Source organism: Chiloscyllium punctatum, chromosome 18 (assembly GCF_047496795.1).
Source record: "Chiloscyllium punctatum isolate Juve2018m chromosome 18, sChiPun1.3, whole genome shotgun sequence".
NCBI classification, from domain to species: Eukaryota; Metazoa; Chordata; class Chondrichthyes; order Orectolobiformes; family Hemiscylliidae; genus Chiloscyllium; species Chiloscyllium punctatum.
In genome coordinates this window covers 88,036,726-88,063,938 of record NC_092756.1, presented here as the reverse complement: position 1 = coordinate 88,063,938, position 27,213 = coordinate 88,036,726, and the positions used below count along the sequence as shown (strand labels likewise).

The following is a 27,213-nucleotide window of genomic DNA, read 5'->3' as shown; positions in this document are numbered from 1 at the left end:
TCCCACTCTTCTACGTCATCTCACCTCCACCAATGCCCTCGGCACTAGGAATCCTCCTGACCCTCGCCAATGCAGATGCCCCCGATGCTACCGGGTACCACACCAGCCCACACCCGATTCAGTCACTGTCTCCACGAGTTGGCGCTAGCACCGTACCGTCGATGCAGTCTCTTCTCTGTTAAGCTCCTTCCTCGACTCAAAATAGGCCAGCCCCATGGGATTAGACTGCGCTGGAACGTGCACTGGGATGTAAGATTTAATGACAGTGACCGGGGGAATGAAGGGGATAGCTGCAGATAAGATGCTGACGGGATGAGGAGGGAAAGCATCTTTTGAGCACAAAGCCAGCACCAGGCATTGAGGGGCTGAATGGCCATGCCTGTGCTGTAAAACTACCCGTTAAGATGCTTGCCTGCACGGTGAAAATAAAAAGAAAGGAAGAAAATCTCAAGCATTGAAAACATCTGTTTGATAGGGTAGCCATGGAAATAACAGCAGCAGACAGACAGCGCAACAGGCTACACTGCAGAATAGGTACAAAGAGATGGCATTGTATAAATGATAAATGAATGCTACAGCAAACTTCTAAACCTTGCGGAGTCTGTCAAATAAATCTTGTCAACTCTCCGCCTCCACACACAAGACTGGCTGGTCCTCCTGTTTGTTCAGAAAGTGCTGATTGGTCTCTCGCCGTGTGGCTCCTGATCGGATCTCCGCACTGCCAGTCAAAGCGATTGACACAATTTATAGCAATATTTATGAGAGTGTTAGAGCTGTTGAAGCATTGTTTGCAAAGATTAGCAATTGTATCTCTTCTGTCAGCATGTTTGCTGAAGTCCTGGTGTAGCAGGGAGAGTGCTTTCAGACAGAGGGTACCAGACAGAAAACTGGAAGCAGTTTGTGTATTTTCTTTGAAGTCAAGACAGAGCTTGAATTAAGGTAGGATGATTGCAAAGACCTTTTACAGAGACAATGTGTGTTGAAAGGTTTCGCGGGGCAGTTTGCATTTCAATTTTTCCTTCGGTTTTGTGGCGGGGATGTTAGAGGAGGCAGGGCATTTGGCGTTGATAAAGGGCAAAGGTGGTGTCTCTTCAGAGTAAACCTGTGTTATACCTGTCCTGGGGAACGTTTGAGATGTTGATGCAGGATGTGAAATCTCCTATTTTAATCAGGGCTGGCTCTCCATCATCGGACTCCCTCAAAGAAAGGTCTCACAAGGAAAACACCTGAGATTGATAGTGTGGCTTCTTTATCATTTTTAAAAAAAAGTCAACATAAAGCAATGAATATTTAATTAATTATTCTGCCTGTAAAAATATCTCAGCGTTCAAAAGCAGGACACAAGGGGTTGCAATATCTCCCTGACCTCCTTTTAATTTTTCTCATGCTTTAACTGAAAACTTTCTTTCTCTTCCTGCGACCTTCACCTCTTTCAGAGATTGCACTTGTTCCTTTTCCTTCTGTACACTGGTGAGACAGTGTGAGAATGGAGGAAGAAATGCAAAAAATGCTTTCTTGTTCAAATGAGCTGGGAAAAAAGATCATCGTCAGTTGTGTCACATTAAACTATATTTGGTCAATGGATCACAAGTTGCCACAGATTGTCAAATGTTGCTAGTCCCTAGGAATGAAACATTAACACTCGTTTATGCTCTGTGTAAGCTTCTTGGCTTTAACATCTTACAGTATAGCAGGAGTCCATTCAGCCGGTCACATCTGTGCTGTCCCTTTCTTAGGAATATTCAGTCAGTCTCACTCCCCCCCACTCCCCCTTTTCTTCTCCCAATAGTTCTGTGAACCTTTTATCACACATATCGGCTAATTCCCTTTGGAAAGTTTGCAGTAATGAATCTGTCCCTTGTAAGGCAGTGAATTTCAAATCCAGAACATGTCACTGTATAAGGAAGGTGTTCCCCTCAGCACCTCCTTGTTTTGGTTTAGTTAGTTATGTTACATCTGTAGGCATTCTGTAAATTCCTGGCAGAATGTCAAACACTCAGGTCCTCTTGGAAGCAGATCAGGATCACTGTGAGTCAGGTCAGGAACACTGGGAAGCAGACCACGACTACTGGGAAGCAGACCGGGATCACTGGGAATCAGTCAGGATCACTGTGAGTCAGGTCAGGAACACTGGGAAGCAGACTACGACCACTGGGAATCAGTCAGGATCACTGTGAGTCAGGTCAGGATCACTGTGAGTCAGTCAGGAAAACTGGGAAGCAGACGGGGGTTACTCGGAAGCAGACCGAGATCACTGGGAAGCAGTATGGTCAACTGTGAATCAGTTGGGATCACTTTAAACCAGACCAGGAGGAGTGCAAATCAAATCGGGAGAGCTGAAATGAGAGCGAAAGCAAATGTAACTGTGATATTGCAGGGAGGCCATGGGTCAGTTAGCCGGGGTGGTTTATAGTTTTATAGTTCCCTTTCCACAATAGAAAGCTATTTGAATGACCGAGGAAGCTAAAGGAAGATGTTTTGTATATTGATGGGAGAGGGAAGAAATTTCAATATATAGTGAAGTGACAACAGAAAGGAGGAGGGAGAGGCTGTTGAGTCTTGATGATGTTAAATAGTCCATTACATTGTCTAATGGATAGGGGAATGGCAGCTCCTATTCCTGTAGTATCCATCCTGTCCCACATGGGAATTTCAGCAGATTTCCGGATAAAGGAAGTGTCATTGGCTGAAGCACCTCGAACTCTGCCTTTTGGAGTTAGGCATCACTTCGTCGCAGAGGTGAGCTGAAGAGGTTATGGGCAATTTAACATGGCCAATCCACCCTAGCCTGCACATCTTTGGACTGTGGGAGGAAACTGGAGTGAACCCACACAGACACGGGGAGAACATGCAAACTCCACACAGACAGTGACCCGGGTCCCTGGCGCTGTGAGGCAGCAGTGCTAACCACTGAGCCACCGTGCTACCCTCAGGTGTATTGCATCCCATGGATTGCAGTGGTTCAAGAAGATGGCTCCCTACAACCTTCTCAAGGGCAATCAGGGATGTGCCATTGATCTCATTAAAAATATTTTTTAAATGGCATGGCTTGTTTAACCCATTGTTCAAATTTTGGACACGTAGCTTTGCTTTTGCAGGCTGCTTTGAGATGAACCGGGCATTTTTCACGTTCTAAAGTGGTAGTCTTTGACCCACTGAGAGTGCACCCTGTGGTAATGTGATTGGGCAAGTAATCCAGAGGCCCAGGTCATCGATTTAAATTCAATTAACGAAATCTGGAATGTAACACTAGTCCCTGTAATGGTGACATCAACTGTGGTAAAAATCCAATTGGTTCACTAATGTCTTTCAGTGAAGGAAACCTGCCGTTCTTACCTGGTCTGGCCTACATGTGACTCCAGACCTTAAACAGCGAAGTGGACTTTTAATTGCTCTCTGAAATGGCTGAGCATGTCACTCAGTGCTGGGACAATTAGAGACAGACAGCAAATTCTTGCCACATCCCGTGAAAGAGCTACTTTCACATTTGCGAGCTTGTACATTATGCAGTTGCAGCAGTGGGGATTGGGAAACGAGCCCTGGAATTGTCAGGCTGCACTATACCTCCAGAACACAGTCAGGGATGTGAGGGGCCGCCAATCAGAAATAAGAATGTCAGCAGACCAGAGAAAGAGGAACAGTGTAGAAATCCAGGATAGGCTGGTTAGGACTGAGCTGAGGAGAAATGTTCTTCACCCAGGGAGTTGGGAGCCTGTGGAATTCTCCGCCACAGAAAATGGTTGAGGCTAAAACATTTGAAAGTTTTCAGGAATGAGTTGAGATGTGAAGGCTAAGATTGGTTAGCCATGGGGAAATGCAGGCTTACAGGGATACGGTGAGGGGGTGGGTCTGAGTGGGCCGAATGGTCTTTTTGATGGACCGAATGGCCTGTTTCTACACTGTCAGGATTCCATGATTCCATGATAGAGTTCTCAGAGCTAAAGGGATCAAAGAATATGGGGAGAAACAGGAAGAGGGGTCTGATTTGGATGATCAGCCATGATCATCTTGGATGATGAAGCAGGCTGGAAGGGCCGAATGGCCTACTCCTGTTGGTATTTTCTATATTTCTCAACTGAGAGCTATGGCACTTGGAGTGAGATCTGACTTCTTCACTTAGAGTTATCAGTCTCAGTGTTGAGGCACATGATGTTATATAAGGGAATGGCTCTGAAAGGGATCATGTTGGAGAGTGAATGAAGTTCCACCCAAGTTGGATTTGGGAGGGGAAAGGCAGAACACTTTGGTGTCTGGTAGGATGAAGATATTTGTCCCTAGTGTCTTCAGTAACAATCACTCTAACTTACTAATGGAACGTACACCTGATGCCATCATGCAATAAATCACGCCGTGTTAAGGACAAAAGCCTCACCTTGTCAGGACTCTCTCAAGGTTTACCTCTATCACCGCAAACCAAATTGACCCAGTGAAGGGAAGAGCATGACGGCAGCAAGCTACAGGACACCAGCTGGGAACATGCAGCACCACAACGGCATTAGAAGACTCTTCAGTAGAACGCTGAGGGAATGCTGCACTGTCAGAGATGCTGGCTTTCAAATGAGATGCCAAACCAAACTAAGTTCACATCAGCTCACTCTGGGAGATGTGAAAGATCCTGTAGCACTATTCTAAACATGAATCTCTCTGGTGCCCTGGCCAAATTATAGAATCCCTACAGTGCAGAAAGAGGCTGTTTGGCCCATCAAGTCTGCACCGACCCTCCCAAGAGCATCCTCCATTCCTGTAACCCTGCATTTACCCTGGCTAGTCTACCTAGCCTGTGTAGTGATTGTAACAAGATGGACCTCATCAAATATGAGTTCCCTGATTGGGGAACTTAACTTGGTCCAATCAGGGAGCCCTGGCTGACAGATACAAACAGGATTGTTAGGGGTTCTGTTCTCTCTGAAAGCTGGCTCTGAGGGAGCTGGAGCAGTGTCAAGAGTAAATAAAGGGTGACTTGATGATGGGATATCAGCCTCTGTGGAGTTATTTCAACCTGCACATCACTATGGATAATTTCCCATGGCCAATCCACTCTCATCTGCCTATCTTTGGATTGTAGGAGGAAACCAGAGCACTGAGAGGAAAGCCACATAGACATATGTACATACTCCACACAGGCAGTCACCTGAGGTTGAAGTCGAACTTGGGTCCCTGGCACTGTGAGGCTATAGTGCTAGCACCGATAACCCTCAGTCAACATCACAAAAATAAATTAACTAACCGTTTTCATATTGACAACTGAGGGAGCTTGCTGTGGGCAGATTGGCTACAGATTTCCCACATTACAACAGTGACTACACTTTTGTAGGCTGTGAGGCAATTTGAGTTTAGATTAGAGTGGTGCTGGAAAAGCACAGCAGGTCAGGCAGCATCCGAGGAGCAGGAAAATCAACGTTTTGGGCAAAAGCCCTTCATCAGGAATAGAGGCTGATAGCCTCCAGGGTGGAGAGATAAATGGGGGGAGTGAGGCTGGGGAGAAGGTACAATAGGTGAATGGGGGATGGGGATGGAGGTGATAGGTCAGAGAGAGGGTGGGGGAAGGTAGCAAAGAGTACAATAGCTGAATGGGGATGGGGACGGAGGTGGTTGGTCAGAGGGGAAGATGGAACAGATAGGTGGGAAGGGAGATTGGCAGGCAGGACAGGTCATGGGGACAGTGCTGAGCTGGAAGGTTGGAACTGAGGTAAGGTGGGGGGAGGGGAAATGAGGAAACTGGTGAAATCCACATTGATGCCTTGGGGTTGAAGTGTTCTTCAACCCCAAGGTTGGGACAGAAAATGACACGTTCTTCCTCCAGGCGCCGGGTGGTGAGGGAGCGGCAGTGAAGGAGGCCCAGGACCTCCAAGTCCTCGGCAGAGTGGGAGGGGGAGTTGAAATGTTGGGCCACGGGGTGGTGTAGTTGATTGGTACGGGTGTCCCAGAGATGTTCCCTAAAGCGCTCTGCTAGGAGGCGTCCAGTCTCCCAAATGTAGAGGAGACTGCATCGGGAGCAATGGATACAATAAATGACATTGGTGGATGTGCAGGTGAAACTTTGATGGATGTGGAAAGCTCCTTTGGGGCTTTGAATGGTAGTGAGGGAGGAGGTCTGGGCGCAGGTTTTGCAATTCCTGCGGTGGCAGGGGAGGGTGCCAGGACGGGAGGGTGGGTTGTTGGGGGTTGTGGACCTGACCAGGCAATTTGAGGCAGCTGATGGTTGGGAGAGGTGCTTTATAAATGCAAATTGTTCTCCCAAGGAAGCCTCTCCACCAAATTGGACAGGGCTGTAGTTTCAATGGAAAATGTCAAAACTGGGATTGACAGATTTTTTGATATCAGGAGAGGTTAGTGGATATATAACAGCCTTAGAATAGCAACTCAGCCTAGGGCACTTCACCAGCAGATGGGAGTTTAAACAGAGTCTACGTGAAGAGATAACAGGAGGGCTGGACATTAGCTGATCGGGTTTTCTGAAACCTGCTTCAGCAGGGCAATGGGTTAGAGAGACGGAGAGGTTTATGGAGAATATTCTAGACCGTGACCAATCCTGGCAGAGTCACCCCTGGTGGAGTGATGGACAGTACATTGTGTTTCACACAGCGGGTGCTGGGGAATGTGTCCGACAATTCAATCACGGAATCAATACTGAGCTGAAACAGGTGGAAGGGGAGCCCCACTGCTGTTCCTCACTGCCGGCTCTGACATCCCCTTCCCACCCTTGCCCGTGGAAGGACAAATGGGGGCCTCGATGTGACATCCCACCAGTTGTTCCATTTTCCGACCTTTAATGGTGGAGGATTTAAAATAGAGGCCAATTGACCAGCTGGCACAAGGCGCCCATTTTGCCTGAAACGTCGATCCTCCTGCTCCTCGGATGCTGTCTGACCTGCTGTGCTTTTCCAGCTCCCAACTCTTGGCCCATTGTAACATTGTGTGAACCTGGGTGTGTTAATAAATAATCATTTCCCTTCAGTGATGGACTTGGTAGCATTCATCTGGACAATGCGACATTTTACTCCAGAAATATACTTTGTACGTAAGAATTGTATCAGTGCATTACAAACCATTCTCACTGAAAATGACAGCATTTCCAGCAAAATGCAACACTTCAGAGATGTCATGCTCCACTTTTCGTGTAACAATGCAACTGTAATTGTCTTAATACTTACAATGTCCATTCCACATCAGAAATGCAGTCTGAGGGATAAACATTTCAAATGAAATGTTTTAGAAGGTGCAGTAGGAATTTTTTTTTCTCTCTATTCATGCTGTTCCACTGTGGAGTGTCTCCACACACATTAATATGCTTGACGTTCACAGTTCTGTTTCTGGTCAGGTGTACAGTACATGGGGTTCCATTGTTTCCTGTCCTCAGAGATTGTGTGCTTCAGACTGTGAAGAGGGACTGAAAGGGTTAACCTTCCACATGACATCATCGATGCCAGACTTCCTTTGCAAAAGTGAGACTGTGGTGCTGGAAAAGCACAGCAGGTCAGGCGGCATCCGAGAAGCAGGAGAATCGATGTTTCGGGCAAAATCCCTTCATCAGGAATGGCTTATGCCCAAAACATTGATTCTCCTGCTCCTTGGATGCTGCCTGACCTGCTGTGCTTTTCCAGCACCACACTCCCGACTCCGATCTCCGGCATCTGCAGTCCTCGCTGTTTTCCACTCTGTGCTCTATGGTCTGGTCCCCGGGATGCGCACTGAGACGAACATCGAATGCGCCTGGAGGACCATCAGCCATTGAGAACATGGAGTTGACCCTGACTGAGTGTTACAGACTGGCACATTCCAAGGTCCAGGACTACGTGCTGAGGGACGCACTGAAGCCAGGGGCAGCCCCCGCCAAGGCACGGTGGGGAAAGACCACCGTCTGAGGTCTTCCTGCTGAAATATAAGGGGGTCCATTCAGTTACCAGACCCTCCGGAAGCCTCAATGTATGTAAGTATGATCTTGTACAGATGAGCGATGTCTTTGACTTGTTTCCTGGATAGTGTCAAGCTCCAATGTTTGTTAGTTTCCTTGCTATGTTACTGTACAGAGCCGAACTGCTTTAGTAATGATGCATGTATGTAAAGATATTTTTAATGAATAAAGCATATTTTTGAAATAAAGAAAAATTAGCCCTGCAGCACTTGAAAGGGTTAACAGCGTCAGTGACACAGATACTGACTCCAGTAGCGTACACACTGCAGGCAATGCTCAAGCCTGTCTTTTTTTTTAACGTGGTTCTGTCCTTTGGAGCCATCTTTCCGATCAGGATAATGTGGATGTGCAGGCTTCAGCTCCGAGTGAATCACAAAGCTGACACTAATTCAGAGCGTGGGCAGTATTTGGACAAAGGAGCAGGATTGCTGAGAGGAAGCAACCAAGAACAGTTAAGAATGGGCAGCCGACGGTGACCTTACCAGCAACATTCACATCCCAAACACCAATAAAAAAAAATAAGTTAGGAACATTTATATCATTTTGACACTTAGCACCACCCAAGACAAAACAACCCACTTCGTCAGCACCATCTTTGAGATATACTTCCCGCCACCATCACTGCTCAGTAGCAGCACATTGTACCATCTCCAACATGCACTGCAGAAACTCACCAAGGCTCCTTTGACTGCACTGTCCAAATCCTCGATCTCTACTGCCTGGATTCATTCCCTGTAATTCTCTTTCCCTCTGTGTACGTTTCCGAAGTCAGTGTGTGCTAGCTGGAGCAGCTGATGTCCTTGTGACTTTGAGGGAATAATGCCACCTGGAAAGACAAATACATGGGAAGAGCACCATCCACAGGCTCCCAGCCCACTCCAGCTTCAGCCCATCCTGATTTGGAACCAGATCATCATTCCTTCACCAGGTGAAAATTCTGGAGCTTAACACCTCTATGTACACCACATGGATTGTGGTGGTTCAAGATGGCGGCTCACATCCACACTGTCATGGCGCAATTAGTGACAGGTGATACATAAGTCACACCCACACCCTATGAACAATCGGAGGTGTCTTAATGAAAACCAGAAGGAACGTTCCCTCTAATTATTTTTCTCTGCTCCATGAATGTCTAAGATCCATGTGGGGCAGTGAATTCAGGAAGTGGAAGAGAACACGTTGGCACAGCGATCAGTGCGTGAGGAAACTCAGAGTGGCTGTCTGTCCACATTACTTTGAGGGAACGCTAATCAGAAGGCAGTGCGGGTCACCTACTGAAGCAGGAACCTACCACAGACAGAATGGGCCTGAAACCCATCTCTGGTCAAAATCGGTAGGAGACTAGAGAAGGATGTCTTCAGAAAGAAAGCTCAAGGGTGACTCTGGCTCATTGGTTAACACTGCGGCCTCACAGTAGAAGAGACCAGGGTTCGATTCCACCCTTGGGTGCTTATCGATGTACAGTTTACACATTCTCTCCATGTCTGCGTGGGTTTCCTTCCACAGTCCAAAGATGTGCAGGTTAGATGGATTAGCCATGGGAAATTGTCCAGGGATGTGCAAGTGGATGTGTAGACATACTGATGTGTAGAAAGCTCAGTAATTAAGCTTCAGAAAGGGCTGACACTAACTTAGAGGATGGTGTGTGTATGGAATGAGCTGCCAGAGGAAGTGGTGGAGGCTGGTACAATTACAACATTGAAAAAGGCATCTGGATGGGTACATGAATAGGAAGGGTTTGGAGGGATATGTGCTGGCAAATGGGATTAGTTTAAGTTGGGATATCTGGCCGGCATGGACGAGTTGGACCAAAGGGTCTGTTTAGGTGCTGTACATCTCTATGACTCTATAACTATCAGCAATTCAGCCCCTTGCTTTACCATCCAATAAGATCATGGATGATCATAGCTATCATGATCATGCAGGTTAGGTGGATTGGCCATGCTTATATTTGTCTCGTACTGACCAGGGATGTGCAGGCTGGGCGGGTTAGCCATGGGGAAAACTTCATGAGGGGTTACGGTAGGGGGGGGGGGGCAGGGCCTGGGTGAGAATCTTTTCAGAGGTTCAGTGCAGAGCTTGATCAGTCTCTTTCTGCACTGTAGGAATTCTAAGAAGGGATTCAGTGAATCAAAATCACAATGGGTTTTTCCTTCGCACAGAGGATACTGAGATTGGGAACGCACTTTACTAAGAGACCACTGAATCAGATTCCATTGGAACTTACAAAAGGCAATATGATTAGATGTCTTCATTGGAAGGTACTTCCTGGCTCTGGGAGAAGAGCCTGTGTGTAGTTTTGGGCCCCGTGTCTAAGGAAGGACTTGCTGGCCTTGGAGAGGGTCCAGAGGAAGTTTACAAGAATGATGCGGGGCATGAAGGGCTTGTCACATGAGGAGCAGTTGAGGACTCTGGGTCTGTACTTGATGGAGTTTAGAAGGATGAGGGGAAATCTGATTGAAACTTGCAGAATATTGAGAGAGCTGGATAGAGTGGACCTGGAGAAGACGTGTCCGCTAGTAGGAGAGACTAGGACCTGAGGGCACAGTCTCAGAGTGAAGGGACAACCCTTTAGAACTGAGATGAGGAGGAATTTCTTCCGCCAGAGAGTGGGAATCTGTGGGACTCATTGCTGCAGAAGCCAGTGGACATCAAGTCTTTGAGTGTATTTAAGGCAGAGATAGATTCTTGTTGGGCAAGGGGATCAATGGTTACGGGGAGAAGGCAGGAGACTGGTGCTGAGAAACATTTCTCAGATAGAGAAGACTTGATGGGCCAAATGGCCTAATTCTGCTCCTTATTTGTATGGTTTTATGCCAACACCAGACTGTGAATTGAAATTAGTCTGCTCTTTCAATATTCTAGCACCAGTATGAAAGGCCGAATGGCATTTTTCTGTTCCAGATGTGTTATGATCCCATGATTTATAATTGACACTCGTAATATGAGTCTAACCCTTCCTTTGATAAACTTTAACCTCAACTGGAACAAAGCCAATGTCCACATCACGCTCCAAGCAATTTATGATGCTCTAAAAAGAAAGCACACAAACTGTAAACATCCTGCTCCCATTCTCATAGGAAGCTGTGCCAGATTCGTTGATCTGAGTTAAATTGGGCATCATTGGGGGGACCGAGTTCTGCCACCCTCCCACTGAGAGCCTGGTGAAGGGTAAGTGCCTGAAAAGAAGTTGGAGATGCAGAGCTCCTCAAAGACTGTCCAATTCCTGAGCTGCATCCATGGATCCCTAGTGATGGATTACCATAAAGTGAGTGAGCGTGCATACATGTATGCGTATGTGTGCATGTGTGAGAGTGTGTGCATGTGCGTGTGTGTATGGGTGTGCGCGTGTGAGAGAGTGCATGTATGTATGTGTGTGACAGAGTGTGTGTATGTGTGAGAGAATGCATGTGTGTTGTGTGTGTATGGATGTGCGTGTGTGAGAGAGTGCGTGTATGTGTGTGTGTGACAGAGTGTGTGTATGTGTGAGAGAGTGCATGTGTGTTGTGTGTGTATGGATGTGCGTGTGTGACAGAGTGTGTGTATGTGTGAGAGAGTGCATGTGTGTTGTGTGTGTGTGTCTGTGAGTGTATATATGTATACGGGTATGTGTGTGTGTGAGTGTGGGTATGAGACTGTGTGTTGTTTGTGTATGTGTGTATACATGGGCATGTTTGTACGTTAATATGCGTTTAAGGGTTGATACGTGTGTAAATATTTACGTGCATGCAGGCACCATTGTACACAAGTGTATGTACACAGGCATATTGTGCAATAATGCATACACACAGATGCATGTGTGTGTGTGTGCATGATCTCATGTTGCAATGGAGTGTAGTTGCCTGTGGGTGGGCTAATGCATGTGTTTGCAGGAGCATGTATGAGGGCACATGAGTTTGTCTTGGCGGTACGTGTGCATATGTTTGGGTGTGCACATGAGTGCATGCATTAGTGTGTGCATTAGTGCAGGTGGGTGTGAGTGCAAGTGAGGGTCATGTATGTAAATGCATGTATTCATGTGTTTGTGCATGTTTGTGTGTGTTTAGATTATTGCGTGGGATATGTTTGTATAAGTAGCAGTGCCTGTGTATGTGTAATTGTGATTGTGTATTTGATGAGGCATGTATTACTCAGATATATGGGCAGTGGGAAACCTCAGTGGAGGGGTCTCTACACAGGAGTCCTCCCCCTTTCTCTCGGGGATCTGGGGAGGAGAGTGTTGCACGCGGTGGTCCCCTGCACCCGCAGATTGCGGGGGTTCACGGACTCCCAGTCCAACTGCTTGTTCTGTGGTGTTGTAGAGGCTGTGGACCATGTATATATAGGTTGTGGGCATTTGCGCTCCCTTTTTGATTTTCTAAAAAACCTTCTCCAGTTTTGGTTGCCCTTCAGTCCCATGCTCCTGATCTTCGGACACCCGGTACGGAGGAGGGAGGGCAGGTCTGAAGACCCCCTCGTGGGTCTGCTCCTGGGCCTGGCCAAACTGGTTATAAACAGGTCCAGGCAGTGGGCCGTGGAGGGGGTCGTTAGGGCCGACTGCCTGCCCCTCTTCCGCGGTTATGTCAGAGCCCTGGTGTCTCTGGAAAAGGAGCACACAATGTCCACCAACACCCTTGAGCTGTTCAGGGAGAGGTGGGTGCCGCAGGGAGTGTATTATATCCCCCTCCAACTCAATTTTGATTTAATCCCTGCCCTCCCCTTCACTGTTTGATAACACAGCATTGCCCTTTGATGTGAAGGGCACAGCTTGTCACTGGACACTCGGGTGTTTTCTTTCTTAATAAATAACTCAGACAATAAGCTCAGCTGTGATCTTTCTCAGTCTCTGACGGACCTGTCTGTCACCGACAGTGACTGCTCTGGCTCATCTTTACCCTACATTCAATCAGCAGTACAAGCGTTTGAAGATACGAGGCATTGTGTTAATACCATCAGCGCGTTCAGAAGTCTTGTACAGCCTTCACAGCAACATTTCACCACAACTCTCAAATATATTCATTACACATCAATGGGAATTTTAGAAAATTGTAAAAATAACAAAGTAAAAACAATGCAACTCCCTGGCATTATTCAGTGTGAGTTGGAAACCATGACTGAGATTTAAACAATTAAGATCTTAATGGATAAGAGTAAGACTTTAGGGAGATATTAGCCTCGGTCAATGGAATTCTTTCAAGAGTCATAGAAGTGTACAGCAAAGAAACAGACCCTTCAGTCCAACTCATCCATGCCAATCCCAGATATCCTAAATTAATCTAGTCCCACTTGCCAGCATTTGTCCCATATCCTTCAAACCCTTTCCCATCCAGATGCCTTTTAAATGCTATAATTGTACCTGCCTGCATCACTTCCTTTGGCAGCTCATTCCATACACGCACCACCCTCTGTGTGAAAACGTTGCTCTTTAGGTCACTTTTAAATCTTTCCCCTCTCACCTTAAAACTATGCCCTCTAGTTTTGGACTCCCCTACCCTGGGGAAAAAAACTTTGGCTCTTTACCCTATCCATGCCCCTCATGATTTTGTAAACCTCTATAAGGTCACCCCTCAGCCTCTGACGCTCCAAGGAAAACAGCCTCAGCCTATGAAGCCTCTCCCTATAGCTCAAGCCCTCCAATCTGGGCAACATGCTTGTAAATCTTTCTGAACCCTTTCAAATTTCACCACATCCTTCCTGTAGGAGGGAGACTTGAATTGCACGCAGTATGTCAAATGTGGCCTAACCAATGTCCTGTACAGCCACATGACCTCCCAACTCAATGCACTGAGCAATAAAGGCAAGTGCGCCAAATGCCTTCTTCTTTTCACATTTGAGAGAGTGGGTTAAAGTCCCACCTTGGAGTCCTGTGCTCAGACATCTAGACTGACCCCTGACTCTGGCGATGAGGGACACCTGTCGTGGCAGAGAGCCCCCTGTTGGGAAGATGTTTTTCACAGAAGAGACCTGGGGCAGTATGTGAAATCATTTCTTGACAACATCACTAATGTGGGGTTGACCAGTTTTACGTTGTAGTGTGTGAGAGCTTGCTGTGTGCATATTGGCTGCTCAGTCTCCAACATTATGAATGCTCGCCATTGGCTACAAAGCCATTGCAATGCCTAGATGGAGGAAATGTAATAGCCTCTCTCGAAGTATGCAATACGAGTCAATAATTCTGAAAAAGGAAACATGCTGCCCAAATAATTCATTCATCAGGGTAGAATCGCAAGAATACCAAATTTCAGAGGAAACAACGACTTCTACAGGTCTTTCGGTGGCTCATGGTGGCATCTCGGCCTGGTGTGCCCGTGGTTCCTGCCTGGGCATGTTACTGAAGCACCAGGAGGAGATCGGAGGGGCGGCAGATCCAGCAACAGCAACGGTACCTGATACAGTGGCTTCGAGAATAGACAGCTGAGATCTCCTGGAGAGCAAGATAAGTGGGGGACTCATCAAAGACTGTTGAACTTTTAACTTATTCCTTCATTTTCCTAGTTTATACTGCGAAAGACTTAAACTATTCCTGATTTCTTTATCTTTCTGCTATTCTATGAAGTAATGCTTAACTTTTCAACTCTTGTTTCTCTTACTACTTTGTACCTAAGCTTCTTTACCCAGGTACCTTGGTACCATGTGTGGTGACATTATTCACTTTTCACTGTACTTCTCTACTTCTCTACTTGAGTACACACTACAATAAAAATCTAAAGTCTAACAATCTAAATCTACTGCAAGAGAAGAGGGCTTTTATTGGTTGGCAAGGGATTTGCCATTTACTAATTATCCAGCAGTCTCTCCGCATGTAATGTTGTGGTTGTACAGGACATTGGTTAGGCCACTGTTGGAATATTGCGCGCAATTCTGGTCTCCTTCCTACCGGAAAGATGTTGTGAAACTTGAAAGGGTTCAGAAAAAGATTCACAAGGATGGTGCCAGGGTTGGAGGATTTGAGCTATAGGGAGAAGCTGAACAGACTGGGGCTGTTTTCCCTGGAGCGTCAGAGGCTGCGGGGTGACCTTATAGAGGTTTATGAAATCATGAAGGGCATGGATAGGGTAAATAGACAAGGTCTTTTCCCTGGGGTGGGGGAGACCAGAACTAGAGGGTAAGGTTTAGGGTGAGAGGGGAAAGATATAAAAGAGACCTAAGGGGCAACCTTATCACACAGAGGACTGTGAGTGTCTGGAATGAGCTGCCAGAGGAAGTGGTGGAGGCTGGTACAATTGCGTCATTTAAGAGGCATTTGGATGGGTATATGAATAGGAAGGGTTTGGAGGGATATGGGCTGGGTGCTGGCAGGTGGGACTAGATTAGGTTGGGATATCTGGTCAGCATGGACGAGTTGGACCGAAAAGTCTGTTTCCGTGCTGTACATCTCTATGACTCTATGACTCAATGTAGTTTAGACAATGGTTCCCTTTGAGACCTGGTATTCTTGATATTGTGTTCTGATGGGTGTAATGTTGACACATTGGTCCTTTGGACATCAATAGTCAAGTTCTGTATTTTCAAGCAACTATTTTGGTGAATATTTCTTTTATCCATCTACTTTAACATGTCAGGATTGTTTTAATGGAAATAGTCTACCCATTAAACCGCTGGACAAAAAAAGGATATTATAGGTACGTCTTTGTTCATTGAAAGAAGAAGGAAGGAAAAGCCTTGCATTGACATAGAATTTAGGCAAGGCTGAAACGTTCTTGAGAAAATCAGATAATCTGGAAACAATCGCCTCCCTGTTTGTGGGCTCTGCTGCCACGTCGCCAACATTCCAAAAGCACCTGCACCTTATGGTACTCAACCGATAAACCACTTCGGAGTCATATGGTGAAAGGCGCTACACAAATGCAATTCCTTTCTTTATTTCCGAACGCTGGGGAAGGTCCCACAGTTTAGGTGCATCACTCGGTTGTGTGAGCAGCCTAGACACTGCTGTGGAAATTGGCTGTTTCTGGTCAGGGCTGGTTAAAAGGCAGACTGTTCAGAAAATGGCTGCCTGTGATGTTTCTTCACGCGGACGTCTTGGGTTGTAGTACCACGGTTGAAATTGGCGGTGGGGAGTGGGGGGGGGGGGGGGGGGGGGGTGGGTGGTTTGCTGTAATTTAACAAGGCCAGCTATGTACTTGGCTTCACAAAAGCATTTGAAAATGTACTTGATCAGTCTCTAAAGCAGTTTGATTCTGTACTGTAGCATATGAAGCAAGCAAACAAACATTGGAGTTTGACTTTATCCAACAAACAAGCTAAAGGCTTCCCTTACTTGTACATTTAAACACATTTGAGGTACTGTGAGGGTCTGATAACTGAACAGGCCCCCATTTAACTTCAGCAGAAAGTCCTCAGTCAATGGCCTTTCTCCACTGCACTTTTGTTTTACAATAACATTCATTTCAGCAGCAAAGGCCACATTATTCCCCCTTTCAAATGCCATCTGCTTTGTATAAAGGTGAGCAATATAGGGGGAACCGGTACTGAGCAGTCAAAGTAAATATCAAGCTCCAAGCTCTCTAATCTCTCCCATTACTTTGACTGCATCAGTGCGGAAGCAGAGAGGCTAACACCAGCTTTAATAAATGACCATCAACTTCAGCTCAAACAACAAATGTCCCACAAAGGCCTTCAAGGTGGCTCAGCTGGTAATTAAGCTGTGGGGTGGCACGGTGGCTCAGTGGTTAGCGCTGCTGCCTCACAGCGCCAGGGACCTGGGTTCGATCCCAGCCTCGGGTGACTGTCGGTGTGGAGTTTGCACATCCTCCCCATGTCTGCGTGGGTTTCCTCCTGCAGTCCAAAGATGTGCAGGTCAGGTGAATTAACCATGCTAAATTGCCTTTAGAGTTAGGTGCATTAGTTAGGGGGAATGGGTCTAGGTGGGTTGCTCTTCAGAGGGTCGGTGTGGACTAGTTGGGCCGAAGGGCCTGTTTCCACACTGTAGGGAACCTAATCTAATTTGTGCCTGCTTCTTTCATGAACTGAGTGAATTTTGTGCCGTCTCATTCGCAGGTTACTTGGCCCAGACCCTCTCTCTCATGAGTTTGAACATTTTTTACAAAGTGCCCCCGCAGCTTTCCCAGTGCTATTTCCTCAATCCATCTCCATCACAACAGATCAGTTACAGCAGAAAGTTTAAATTAAATTGATGCATTTGGCATTAGGGAGCAAATTAAAACAGTATCATGGTTGGATTGACTGCCTCCCAAAATGTATTGTTCATTTGTCGGTTACTGTTATTAAAACTCTCATCAGAAATACATCAAGGGCTTGCTGTTTTATAGAGTCATAGAGATGTACAGCATGGGAACAGACTCTTTGGTTCAACTTGTCCATGCTGACCAGATATCCTAAATTAATCTAGTCCCATTTGTCAGCACTTGGCTCATGTCCGTCTAAACCCTTCCTATTTATGCACCCATCCAGATGCCTTTTAAATGTTGTAATTGTACCAGCCTCCACCACTTCCTCTGGCAGCTCATTCCATACACGCACCACCCTCTGTGTGAAAACGTTGCCTCTTAGGTCCCTTCTAAAGTTTTCCGTCTGACCCTAAACCTATGCCCTCTAGCGCTGGACACCCCCACCCCAGGGAAAAGACCTTGTCTATTTACCCTATCCATGCCCCTCATGATTTTATAAACCTCTATAAGGTCACCCCTCAGCCTCCGACACTCCAGGGAAAACAGCCCCAGCTTATTCTGCATCCCCCTATAGCTCAAACCCTCCAACCCTGGCAACATCCTTGTAAATCGTTTCTGAACCCTTTCAAGTTTTAGTGGGGATCTTTGTAGATGCTATGAAAATGACTTTATTTATTGATGTTTATCATATTCCATGAATTAATCCATTCCGCCAGAGCTAGGCTCTCCCGAGTGGCCCCCATGAGCTCTCTGTTTCTCTGACACAAGACATTATTCACCTTAATAAATAAAAAAAATACTCAATAAAGGGCTCAAGACCCTGACTCCGGGATTAAGGGATCCTGTGGATGATCATGCAAACAATCTGCAGGGTTATGGGGAAAAGGAAGGCGATTGGCTGAACATTTTGAGGGCCAGTACAATCACAGTGGGCTGAATGGGCCCTTTCTGCGTTGTGATAACTCTGTAATTCTATTAACTGGGGCTGCTCAGGACTTTAAAATAAAATATTGTAGATTAGATTCTCTACAGCATGGAAACAGGCCATTTGGCCCAACCAGTCCACACCGATCCTCCGAAGAGTAACCCACCCAGACCCATTTCCCTCTGACTAATACGCCTAATACTACAGGCAATTTAGCATGGCCAAATCACCTGACCTGCACATCTTTGGAGTGTGGGAGGAAACCAGAGCACCCGGAGGAAACCCACGCAGACACGGGGAGAATGGGCAAACTCCACACAGAGAGTCGCCTGAGGCTGGAATCGAATCCAAGGCCCTGGTGCTGTAAGGCAACAGAGCTAGCCACTGTGCCATCCTGTGATTTGTGAAGCAACTTGTCCCAGAGGTTTTGTCACACACCCTGGTGCAGGCTGGACTTCAACTCAGGCTCAGAGGTAGGGACATTACAAATAGGTCTGCCGCAGAAGGGCATCAGGATCAGTAACACATGTGCTAGCCTCTTGCTCTGATTAATTGCGTTGTGTAAGGGCTTTAGGACCCAGGAGTGACCTTGAGATGATGACACTGAGTTGTTCCTCAGTGGACCTAAATAGCGAAGTGGTGGCAGAGCTAGAGGGTTGAATGGAAGGATAGATAGGTTGATGGTTAGATAGATAGATGGTTAGATAGATAGACAGATAGATAGATAGATAGACAGACAGACAGATAGATAGATAGATAGATAGGTAGATAGACAGACAGACAGATAGATAGATAGACAGACAGACAGATAGATAGATAGATAGATAGGTAGATAGACAGATAGATAGACAGATAGATAGATAGATAGATAGATAGATAGATAGATAGATAGATAGATAGATAAATAGATAGATAGATGGTTAGACAGATAGATAGATAGACAGACAGATAGATAGACAGACAGATAGATAGATAGATAGAAAGAATATATGTAAGACATTAACCAATGGAAATTTGTAGATTGGAACCTGGTATAGCAGAGATTACAAGGTATAGTTATAGTTAGGATTAACATACAATGAACAGAATTCTAAAGAAACCTAACCTTACCAGGATTCCTCACCCTGCCTTCTCCTTGACTAATCAGTCTTGAACCAAAAACCTTTAGATTGGTCGCAAACCCACATGACAAAGAGGAATGAGCATGTGCGGTTAATTGTGACGCCATTCTGATTGGCTGGAGGAATCGCCATGGTGAAGAGCTGTGTAACAAATTCCAGCAGAGAAGGCACGGGATGAGGGACAGTGTGATAAACAAACAGGAACACATAAGGAGTTCAGGTGAAGCCTTTAAAGGGAATTCAGATAAATGCATTCCATCCTTCAGGCCTTCTGTGTTGCTTGGATTCAATGGAATAGGGAGAAGGTTACAGTGGATCAGGTGGGTTGTAAACGCTGTACAAGAACAGCAGATTTATTTCCCTGCAGTATGAAGATGGTCAATAAGACACAAGAACAGCTCTTCTTCCTCAGGAGATTAAGGAATCTCGGCATGTCCATAAAGTCTCTCATCAACCTTTACAGGTGCAGCATAGGAAGCGTTCTACCTGGATACATCATGGCCTGGTACAGCAAGTGCTCTGCCTAACCATAGGAAACTACAGAGAGTTGTGAACACAGCCGTGTCCATCACACAAACCAACCTGCCATCCATGGACTCCATCTACACTTCCTGCTGCCACAGGAAGGCAGCCAACATCATCAAAGCCCCCTCCCACACTGGTTCTAATCTCTCCCAACCTCTTCCGTCAGGCAGAAGATACCAAAGCTTAAAGACACGTACCAACAACGGCTTCTTTTCCGCTGTTATTAGACATCTGAATGGACCTCTCAAATTGTAACCGAATGTTGATCTTGATCTTTTGTGCACTGCTTTGCGGCTGTAAACTTGTATTCCTCGCTCTGTTCTATCACCCTGTGATCTTTGTATGATATGATCTGCCTGTACTGCACGCAAAACAAAACCTGTCACTGTACCCAGGTACACGCTACAATAATAAATCAAACCAAATCAAATCAAATCAGATGTGTTTTTGTAATACTCGCTGGCAGTTTCTTCAAAAGTGTTTAGCACAGAGGGAACTGGGTGTTCTTACTCAGAAGGTTAGCATGCAGATGCAGCAAGTAATTAAGAAGGCAAGTAGAATTTTAGCCTTTATTGCTCAGTTTAAAAGTAAGGAAGTCTTGTCATGATTATACAGTGCATTGGTGAGGCCCCATATGGAGCACAGTGTACAGTTTTGGTCCCTGTATTTAGGAACGGATATGCTGGCACTGAAGGCAGTTTGAAAAAGATTCATTAGACTTATTCCTGGGATGAAGGGATTGATTTATCAGGAACAGCTAAACAGGTTTCAGCCTTTATTCATTAGAGTTGGGAAGAATGGGGCATGATCTTGTCGAAACATCCAACATCCTGAGGGAGATTGACAGGGAAGATGCTGAGAAGATATTCCCACGGGTGGGGGACTCTCTAACGAGGGGACACAGTTACAGAATAAGGGGACGCTATCATTTCAAACTGGGATGTGAAGGAATTTGTTCTCCCAAAGGCAAGTGAATGTCTGGAAAACTCTCTCTCCTAGAGTTGTGGAGGCTAGATCAATGAAAGTACTTAAAGAAGAGGTGTTAGGTTTTTGAAATATTGGGAAGTTGAGGGCTGGAAGAGCTGGCAGGAAAGAGGCGACGAGGCCTAGGGTGATCAGAAATGATTTTGTTGAGCGGTAGGGGCAGGCTAGGAGAAAGTGAGGACTGCAGATGCTGGAGTACCAGAGTTGAAAAATGTGGCGCTGGAAAAACACAGCAGACCAGGCAGCATCCGAGGAGCAGGAGAATCAACGTTTCGGGCATAAGCCCTTCTTCAGGAATGAGGAGCTTATGCCCGAAATGTCGATTCTCCTGCTCCTCGGATGCTGCCTAGCCTGCTGTGTTTTTTCAGCACCACATTTTTCAACTGTGGTAGGGGCAGGCTCAAGGGGCTGAATGGCGTACTCCTACCCTTATTTATTATATGCTCTGCACCTTTATTCAAGTAATGTTTTAATTTGGCACCACATCTGTGGAACAGACGGCCTATGGTTTGGTTCATCTGATCGCCCCCTCTCGAGATAACCTCCTGAGTCATTGCTCACAGTCAGCTTGTAGTGTACTGCTCATTCCTGAAGGTGGAGCTATCTCTCTGAAATTCTAATAAGGATGGGCAAGACGATCAGATGGTGATGGATGTCTTGGTGTACCAGTCATCTGAAGGAAGGATGGACTAGTTGGCATGGGTGAGAGATTTACTTATTGAGGACTGCATTATACATAATGTCCCATTTGTTCTCTCACATAGAGACAAAAATACTGTGGAACTATTTTGAAGAGGGGCAGGGGAACATTCCTGGTTTCCTGGCTAGATATTTTCTAGTCTACCTGTTCAGAGATGTTATTACACAATTTGGAGTGGCTAGGACTTGAAACTAGGCCTCTTAGTCTAGAGGTAGGGACACTACCATCGGGCCACAAGACTCATGAAGCTCTGGCTAACATCTGACCTCGAACAGATATCACCAGGAACCAATTATCTGCTTGTGTTTTCTCATCATTAACCTCTTTTTCCAACCAACCTGTTCAGAGATGTCAGGACACACCTCTAGAACAGGTGGGGCTTGAACCCGGGCCTCCCAGTCCAGGGATAGGGACACTACCACTGTGCCACAAAATGTGCTATCTGTTACCACATCGCCTTTTGTGAGTGCTTCCTTTAAGTGAATTTCCTACATCACTCCAGTAACTACACTTCAAAATGTACTTCAGGCATTAAGTTGTGAGACATAAATTCAGATTCTCACACACGTGATTACTGCTAATGGTTAAAAAAAAGGTCATGGTGGCTTGGTGGTGGGAAACTTGTTCAGTTGTACGTGATAATCCTCCCGAATTTATTAAAAGAAGTAAATTCAAGTTCTTCTTTCCTTTGTAATCCCCATATTATCTAAATGAGGAGAAAATTCAGAAGTTTGAACGGTGTGCAAAGAGACTTGGAAGTTGTAGTCCAGGATTCTCTCAAGGTAAACTTGCAGGTTGAGTCAGTAGTTAGTGTCGAGAGTGTGGTACTGGAAATGTACAGCAGGTCAGGCAGCACCCGAGGGAGCAGGAGTCGACGTTTTGGGCACAAGTCCTTCATCAGCCCTTCCTGATTTAGGGCTTATTTCTGAAACGTTGATTCTCCTGCTCCTTGGATGCTGCCTGACCTGCTGAGCTTTTCCAGCACCACACTCTCGACCCTGATCTCCAGCATCTGCAGCCCTCACTTTCTCCTGAGTCAGTAGTTAGGAAAGCAAATGCAATGATGGCTTTTACTTTGAAAGGACTTGAATATAAAAGCAGGGATGTACTTCCGAGTCTCTATAAAGCTCTGGTCAGACCACATTTGGAGTATTATATGCACTTTTGGGTCTCATATCTCAGGAAGGATGAACTGGCCCTGGAGCGTGTTTTGAGGAGGTTCATGAGAATGCTCCCAGAAATGAACATGTGAGGAATGTTGGAAGACCCTGAGTTTATATTTGATGGAGTTTAGAAGGATGAGGGGGGATCTAATTGAAACTTACAGCATACTGAATACTGAATGGCCTGGACAGAGTGGATGTTTCCATTGGTAGGACAGACTAGGACACTTAGAGTAAAGGGAAGACCTTTTAGAATGGAGATAAGGAGAAATATCTTCAGCCAGAGAGTGGGGAATCTATGGAATTCATTGCCACAAAAGGCTGTGGGAGTCAGGCCATTGAATTTATTTAAGACAGACAGGTTCTTGAGTATCAAGGTGATCAAGGGTTACGGGAAGAAAGTGGGACAATGGGGTTGAGAAATTTAGCAGCCATGATTGAATGGCAGAGCAAACTCTTGGGGCTGATTGGCCTAAGTTTTGCTCCTATGTTTCTGGCCTTGTGATCTCTTAGGGGCTGATTCCACAGCATCAAACCCGACAATAGCACACAGAACTGTACAGCTAATAGTTTTAAAAGGGTCATTTGATATCCCATCTCCCTGAGTTTGCTTATCGATGGGCTAGAGGGATGGGGGGAGCTTTTACATGTTGGAATACATTGAGTCCGTCACTTGTTTGTGTCCTCACAAAATGGTGTCCCATGCTGTCAGTTCCTCCTTTGTTGCTTGATGCAACTATAGGGGAGTACTTTCGGAGCTTTTCTTTATTTCCAAGATAAATGTTGATCATGAAAAATATCTTTAGGTACAGACATAGTTTGGTCTGTACTCCAGCATATGAAGAAAGAAACAAACACTGGAAGCAGAAACAGAGATTGCTGGAAAAGCTCAGCAGGTCTGGCAGCATCTGTGGAGAGAAGTCAGAGTTAACGTTTCGGGTCCAGTGACCCTTCCTCACAACTGAGTCCAGGTCGCTGAGGAAGAATCACTTGACCTGAAACAATAACTCTGTTTTCTCTCCACGGATGCTGCCAGACCTGCTGAGCTTTTCCAGCAATTTCTGTTTTTGTTTCTGATTTACAGCATCCACAGTTCTTTTGGTTTTTAAACAAACATTGGAGTTTCACTCAATCCAACAAACAAACCAAAGGCATTTCTACCTGCACAAGATTATAGTTACATGTATTTGAGTCTTCGGGAGGGTCTGATAACTGAATGGAACAACTTTAACTTCGGCAGGATGACCTCAGACAGTGATCTTTCCCCACTGTGCCTTGGCGGCAGCTGCTCCTGTCTTCAGTGTGTCGCTCAGCACATAGTCCTGGACCTTGGAATGTGTCAGTCTGTAACACTCAGTCAGAATCAACTCCTTGCTCTAGAAGGCCAACAAGTTTCGGGCAGATCAAAGAGGGCCTTTCACTGAGTTGATGGTCTTCCGGCCGCATTCGATGTTTGTCTTAGTGTGCATCCTGGGGAACAGACCGTAGAGAACAGAGTCCCACTTCATGGAGCTGCTCAGCAAGAACCTCAAAACAAACCAATGCATCTCTCTCCAGACTTCCTTCGCGAAGTCACATTCCAGCAGGAAATGTGTGACAGTCTTGTTCACCCCATAGCCGCTTTGAGGGGAGTGGGTGGTGATACAGAGAGTCCGAGTGAACATGAAGGATCTCACAGGTAGTTCCCTTCTCACTACCAGCCACGCGAGCACTTTTGCTAGCTGTCCCTCCTTTACAATTGTTGGCAGTTTGCAGTCACACATTGGAGCTGTCCGGACTTCTCTGTGACTTAACCTGTGTCAACAAGGGGCAGATATAGGGGAGGAGTGTGTTCCAATTCTCCAGGATTGTTCTGCGTTCTCTGAGAATTGAGAATCACTGTGTCACTGCTTGCAACCCTGGAGAAACATCACAGGATGTCTAAAAAAGATCTGATCAAGAAACATTCGCCATTCCAAACACAAAGTTCCCCCAAACACGCACAATCCCTCCCTCCAACACTCACTCCCTCAAACACACAAAACCCCTCAAACACACACAATTCCTCAAACACTCACTCCCTCCAACACTCACTCCCTCAAACACACACAATTCCTCAAACACACGTTCCCTCCAACACTCACTCCCTCAAACACACAATCCCTCAAACACACGCTCCCTCCAACACTCACTCCCTCAAACACACACAATCCCTCAAACACTCACTCCCTTCAATATTGACTTCCTCAAACATACACAATTCCTCAAACACACGCTCCCTCCAACACTCACTCCCTCAAACACACACAATCCCTCAAACACTCACTCCCTTCAATATTCACTCCCTCAAACACACACAATCCCTCAAACACACACTCCCTCCAACACTCACTCCCTCAAACACACACAATCCCTCAAACACACACTCCCTCCAACACCCACTCCCTCAAACACACAATCCCTCAAACACTCATTCCCTCAAATACTCCCTCCCTCCAAAACTCACTCTCTCAAATATTCACTCCCTCAAACACTCACTCCCTCAAACACTCACTGCAACACTCACTCCCTCACTCACTCCCTCAAAAACACACATCCCTCCAACGCTCACTCGCTCCAACACTCACTCCCTCAAACACAGACTCCCCAAGCACATACTCCCTCAAACACACACATCCCAAAACAATCATTCCACCAAACACACTCTTCCCACTAGCACTCACTCTGTCCAAACTCCCACTTCCCATCTGAACACACAACCTGTGCAAAGCCACCTAAAGCACGTAATGTTTCCCTACTCTCGTCTCTCATTCAGAGAGTCACTTAGCCCCACGTGGTTGTAATCTAGCCCCTCTCCCCATCCCACAGAGCAATACGGGAATGCTGCACTGTCACATGCTCCCCCTTTCAAGTGACCATGATGTCGAGGTGCTGGTGTTGGACTGGGGTGGACAAAATCAGAAGTCACATGACTCCAGGTTATACTTCAAGAGCTTTATTCAATATCAGAAGTTTTTGGACCTCTGCCCCTTCGTCAGGTGAAAGCTTGTGATTTCAAATAAGTCTGTTGGACCATGACCTTGGTGATGTGTGACTTCTGACTTTTTCTTTCAGATCTTTACTCAGAGCGTGGTAAGGGCGTGGAATGCACTACCTGTAGTCAACTCAGCCTCATTAGGGAGATTTAAACAATCCTTAGATAAGCACATGGATGATTTTGGGATAGTGTAGGGGGACGAGCTGAGAATAGTTCACAGGTCGGTGCAACATCGAGGGCTGAAGGGCCTGTTCTGTGCTGTATTGTTCTATTTTCTATGACATACTGACTCTTGGGTTCCTAACTGTCCCCTCAGAGGGGTATTGTAGACTGTGCATCAGTATTGAAGGAGGAGCAGGAGTTATCCCCTCAGAGTGCTACCCAAAACAGATACCCCAAAAACCTTCCTCAAGGCAGACTAATCTAGTCAGCATCAGGTGGCAGCTTTGTGGGATCTTGCTGTGTACAAATTGGAAGCCATGAGATTGTTGTGTGTATACATGCAGCATTTTCAGCTCAGAGAGGCATACTTAATGCTTTGGCAGTATTGGTTTTAAAGAAGATGATTCATTTCATTAGCTCATCGCTTTCACTCAATTTAAGACCTGCCCTGACTCCGCCCCTTTCGCGGGGTATGCAGATGAGCATCGCCGGGAATTATGGGATAATCACATCGACGGGGAGAAATTGACATTCAAAGGAGAATATTTCAATGAATTTGGGATTTACAGCTAAGAAAATATATATATAAGAACAGACAGGCAAATTTACAGCATGCAGGGTGTAGGGCAGATCACCGTGACTGAACAATGTGTTGACTATCCTGGGTCTGGAGCCGCGTAGATTGGGTAGTTACATCAGTGAGGTATATCCTTGCCTGTTACTCCTTTTAGGAGTTGCAGAACGTGATGAATGGACTAGATGAGCTTGTGATTAGCCAGCTCCCACCACTGAGGGACTAACAACTCCTCAATGGCCGTTCTGATTTTCACTGATGTCTTATGTTGAACTGTAGAGTATTTTTAAAGTGACATATGGTTACCTGCGTATCTTTACTTGCTTCAGGCATCTCATTGATGTTAGTACTTGGGGTAGTGTATATCAATGAGGGAGGTGTTCGTGCATTGAAATTATTGAACTCCATAATAAATCTGAAGGTTATAAGGTCTCCAAAGTGGAAGGTCAGGTGTCAGTTCTGAAACTAATAAATAGAAAACACTCGAGGATAGTGTTAGGTGCATTTTAGTCAGATTGTCCTTTGTGGAGAAGTTTATGAAGAAAAACACCTTTGACCACAGGTCCATCAGGAAGTGGTCAGCACATAGTGTCCTTGAGACCCTTCAGGAAAAGGAGAGGGTGGATCCTCTCGAGTGGTTCCCTGAGCAGACTGTCAAAGCCATTTGGCAGAATGCCTCATCGCCAGAACTTTCCAATAAACACCAAGAAGTGGCTTGGCTGGTGGTGAGAAGGGCTTTGCCTGTGAGATCCTTTATGCACGCCGGACTCTCAGCCGCACTGCACGCTGCCCTCGAAGTGGCTGCGGGGGATGAGACTGTCACACACCTCCTTCTGGAATGTGCCTCTGCAGAAGAAGTCAGGAGAGGAATGCAGTGGTGTTTGTCGAGGTTCGTCCCGAACAGCGCCGTGACGCGGGACTCAATGCTCTACGGCCTGTTCCCCGGGAGCACACTGAGACAAACAGCGACTGTGTCTGGAGGATCATCAACTCGGTGAAAGACGCTCTTTGGTCTGTC

General features: G+C 46.1%; 1 protein-coding gene and 1 non-coding gene across 2 annotated transcripts in view; both read left to right on the top strand.

The window, feature by feature from the left end:
- The first annotated feature begins 796 nt into the window (after positions 1 to 796).
- The window catches only part of LOC140489286 (somatostatin receptor type 5-like), a 50,224-nt gene continuing 23,807 nt past the window's right edge, over positions 797 to 27,213 (top strand). Inside the window, exon 1 of the mRNA XM_072588672.1 lies at positions 797 to 939. The gene's annotated coding sequence lies outside the window, so the exon portion shown is untranslated. The remainder of the gene's footprint in view (positions 940 to 27,213) is intronic.
- Positions 26,314 to 26,445, top strand: LOC140489502 (U8 small nucleolar RNA). Its single transcript, XR_011963179.1, has one exon. It is a non-coding gene; the product is annotated as a U8 small nucleolar RNA (small nucleolar RNA).